The sequence below is a fragment of the Mustela nivalis genome (genome assembly GCF_964662115.1).
Source record: "Mustela nivalis genome assembly, chromosome: 16".
NCBI classification, from domain to species: Eukaryota; Metazoa; Chordata; class Mammalia; order Carnivora; family Mustelidae; genus Mustela; species Mustela nivalis.
Window position 1 is genome coordinate 31986378 of NC_139035.1, and position 4372 is coordinate 31990749.

The following is a 4372-nucleotide window of genomic DNA, read 5'->3' on the forward strand; positions in this document are numbered from 1 at the left end:
AGGCAGACACACATGATCACATACGTACACACACGACCCACATGCTCACTTGGAGATACACGTGTACATGTACACACATGTCCCCATGCACTAACACACAGACACAAACACACGGGTATGTGCATGTTCACGCTCACACACACATGATCAAAGTCACACACACCGCACCTACTCAGAGGTCTGTCCAGCTCCACAATACAGACAGGAGGGTGGGTCTTGTGGGCATCCTGAAGGCTGCGGAGGCCCCTCCCTCCAGAGCCCAGGCTTTGTTCCCCCATCTGTGCTGCCTTTAATGCTCTCAGGTTTAAACCCCCTTGGCTGGAGGACAGCTGGACAGTCAGTGCTCACTCTCAGGTGAGTCCTTCTGTCCCGGGTGACCCGTTTGGCCGGGTCAATGCCCTCCAGGAGACCCACGCCTGCTGCCTTGGGAAGTTGTTCATTTGGGCTTCACGATGGGAGGAAGCTGAACAATCATAAGAATGCGTTTCTGCAAATTTTGGATTTACCTAAAGACACAAGCATGTGCCTATTAGGCATGGGGGAAATTATCAGCGAATGTTTTAAAAGAACCAATAAAAAGGAAAATATCATTGCTCGTTGTTTTTTATGGATCCTAATGTTTCTTTCTTTTTTGTTTTCTAATGGAAACATCAACAAACTCCCCTCCTAGATGCCGGCCACTAACTGACACAGTCAGCACACGGTAATGCAGGCACGCGGGTACCCGCCTGTCATAATTCATCTTCAAAACTAAAATTGGCCCAACAAAGAGCACAAAATCACTGCAAAGAGCAGATTCAATAAAAAACCGATTTCACTCTCTTTTCCAAAGCAACAAGCCGGGGACGGGAGCTCTTAAGTACATATCAGGTCGCTTCTCCGATTGCCACTCCCACCCCAATTTGATGAATTCTCAGCTATTTACTGAGGACCTACTCCACTGGAATCATTAGTTAGGTACTGGAGGAAAGCAAAGTTTGAGGCAAATTCCCCATGGCCAGGAAGCACAGTCAGGTGGGGAAGGAGATAAGTTACACTGTTATGAAAGCCCCAGAAGAGAGGCAGTGTGGGTGACTCCTGCCAGGGAATCAGGGAGGGCTTTATGGAGGAGGTGGCATTTACAGGTGATGGAGAGGCAGGAAGAGGGTGGGCAGGAGCTCAGACTAGCACGGGGGCAGTTTTAGCGGAGTGCAGGGGGTAGTGTGGGAGCGTGCAGAAAGGCAGGTGGAAGGTCCCTGATTGTGGAAGAAGCAGGTGTTGAAATTTGTAGGTGAAACCTGAGCCCCCTTCCCCTCCTACGGTATGGTAGGACAGCAACCTGCCCCCTGCCAGGCCCTGGGTGGTCCAGCTCCCTTGGCTGCAGGCCTGCCCCCAGGAGCCCAGAAGGGCAATGCAAAGGACTCAGCCAATGCTGCTAATCAGAGGAGGCGGGGGCGGGGGGGGCCTGGGGGGGCTGTCACTGGGGTCACTGCTCACATGGGGCACAGGCCCCACAGTCAACCCCACAGCAGATGGCTCCCGGCGCTTCCAAGGCAAAAGGTTTTGGAGCATTTACTGTTCAGTGATTCTCTCCACCTCTGCTGCTGACATTCCCCTCCTTGAATGTTCGAATGTGCCAGGAAGAGACACTGAAGAGAAATGTTCAGGGGCACAGGAGGGAAATGCTAATGAGAGCCACAAAGCAGAATCCCAGGGAAGGGGAAGTCTCCTGAAGGAGTGGCAACCTGGTTGCTCCCTAACAGGGAAGTCAATTTGGTGACTGGGCAAGAGACTGTCAGAAAAGCGGGGCCCGGGGAACAGAGGCCGGGTGGCAGCCAAGGATGGTGGGAAGGAGACCCACGCTGGTGCAGGTCTGCTTGCCCGCCGGCCATCCAGACCTCCAAGGGGTATTTGCTAACAGACCGACTGACTGTGGGGAAACTAGGGGTCACAGCTTCTCTGCAGGGGAAGGCAGGTGCTGCTGGGACCTTTCCGTCTCGGAGGATCTTGGCAACATGTGGAATGTGTCCCTCAGGAACGCCCCACCTACACCTGTGGCTCTCACCTTTCTGGGGCAGAAACCCGGACTTGGGGGATCTGGGAGATATTTGCCCTTTCCCTCCCCATGCACATTCCACCTGTTGCCCCCTCCGTGTGTCCCCTCTGCTTCTCCTGCGTTTCTCTGCTCCCCCTACCCCACCCAACGACCCCATGGTTTCCTCTGGGACAGACTGAATCTCCAGTTTGGAGGATTCACTGCCTCATTCTAGATCTTACTTCTCAGCCTTCCCCCAGCCCCATGCCCCTCCCAAGACCCCCAGCCCCATCCCCCCACCCCACAGCCCCTCCCCCCAGCCCTTGCCCAGGCACCACAGCCCCTCCCCCCCACCCCACAGCCCTTTTCCCAGGCACCACAGCCCCTCCCCCATCCCCAGAGCCCTTCCCAGGCACCAAAGCCCCACCCCTGGCCCCATGCCCTTCCCAGGCCCTCAGCCCCTCCCCCCACCCCACAGCCCTTCCCCCCAGCCCTTGCCCAGGCACCACAGCCCCTCCACCCCACCCTAAAGCCCTTTCCCAGGCACCACAGCCCCTCCCCCATCCCCAGAGCCCCAAGGCCAGGCCCTGCTCCCTCCCTGCCCTTGGGAGGGAGGTGCACCATGGTGGTCCACATGGGTGGACCATGTGACCTGTCTGGGCTAATGAGCTATTCTTGATGCAATGCCTCCGGAGGCTTGCCACGTCCTTGTGCCCTGGAGTTGGGCAAGCTTTCATTCCTGGGATCCCCCAAGAAGGTTATGCACCAGGCAGAGGCGTCACTTCAGATATGGCCTCTGCAGAAAGCTGAGGAAAAGACCCAAGTCTATTCAGGAGCCTAAAGAATGCCCCGCTCGCCCGCCCCAGAATGAGGGTAGCCCAGATCAGCTGTAGCGAGGTGAACCCGCAGAGCCCTGGTCATGAGAAGAAATAGCCTTTGTCTCAAGTCACGGAGGGTCGGATGCTTTGTTACATGGCGTGGCTGCTCTGTTTGCGGGCTGGTGCAACCCTGGTCATCCAAGCTCCCCCCCTTCCTCCTTAAGCCCAACTGTCATAGGGATGCTCGCTGTAGCAGGAAAGACTTCCCCATGAGAGAGATTCTGACTTTCTTCCAGAGGCTTATTCCTTAGTTCACGTGCCAACATACGGAGATCCATGCTCAGCCTTAGCAGGGGCGACAAGAGGCAAGAGCGGGGTGGTTCTGCAGGAGGCTGAGACATACGCCCTTTCTTCGAGAGTGAGAGAGCAGGGCCAGAAGCCAGCAATCACATGGCAGGGTACCGGCCAAGTTTCTGACCCAAGAGCAGACCACGGGGAGACAAAGTCATCATTCTGCAGATGCCCGTGTTTCTTCTTAAAGACAAATTATCTCTATTTTTTAAAAAATCCCCAGTAATTACGAGTATCCCTTCTTCTGCACACACCGCATGAGCCAGTGAGGAACTGGAATGCAACACAGCCTTCCCATATGTCAGTACCAGTTACGCCTTCTTTTAAAGCGTGTTCTGTGCATCCTTCTGGAAGGAGGTGAATGAAATGTTCTTGTAAATGGACAAACGATTCACGGGATCATGACTACTTCTCACCAGCTGCATCAATTCTAGGCAGCGATGGGACTTGGTGAGATATTATTTACAACTTGTTAAAAACACTCCTTGAGACACTTCGGGCCTTGTTTGGTCCTGGTGAGCTCAGCTGCACGTGGCTGGGATGGCAGTCGGCCGAAACTGGTCCTCCCGGCACACCCACGCTGCCTGGGCCCAGAGGAACTGCATGCCGGCGTGGGGAGGCTTCTGGAACTCTTTCCTCTGAGAGGGAGGACGGGGAAGCCTGAGACATGCACGGGACTTTACTGGGCCATCAACGAGGCATTCGATCAGGCATCGATCCAAGTGACATTCTGTCTGGTGATGGGGTCACAGCTACACAGGGCAAAGGACAAACACACAGTCCTGCTCTCAGGTTGCCTATGGTCTCACAGAGATACGGTTCCCCGTCTATTAGGTAGTCTTCAGGAAAGAAATGACCTGGCTTGCCTGTCCCTTAATCTCCTCCTCCGTCAAATTATGAAAATGAAAATGGTCATCACATCCCAGGACGGTGGGGACAGCCATGTCAGCCAACACATGTCCACCATACCCCCTTGTTCCCTGAGAGGACCCTGAGCTTGTTGGGGCGGCCATGCTTCCTGATGACGGCTCACCTTCTCAGGCTCCCTGCGGCCACGTGGGCCACGCGCCCCGGTTCCTGTCTGTGAGCACAGATAGAAATTTTGGTGAGCGCATTCCTTTCTGAGTAAAAGGACAAAGTTTCGCGAGAGACGCTGCTCATTTGCCTTCTCTCCAGAAACACCTGAATG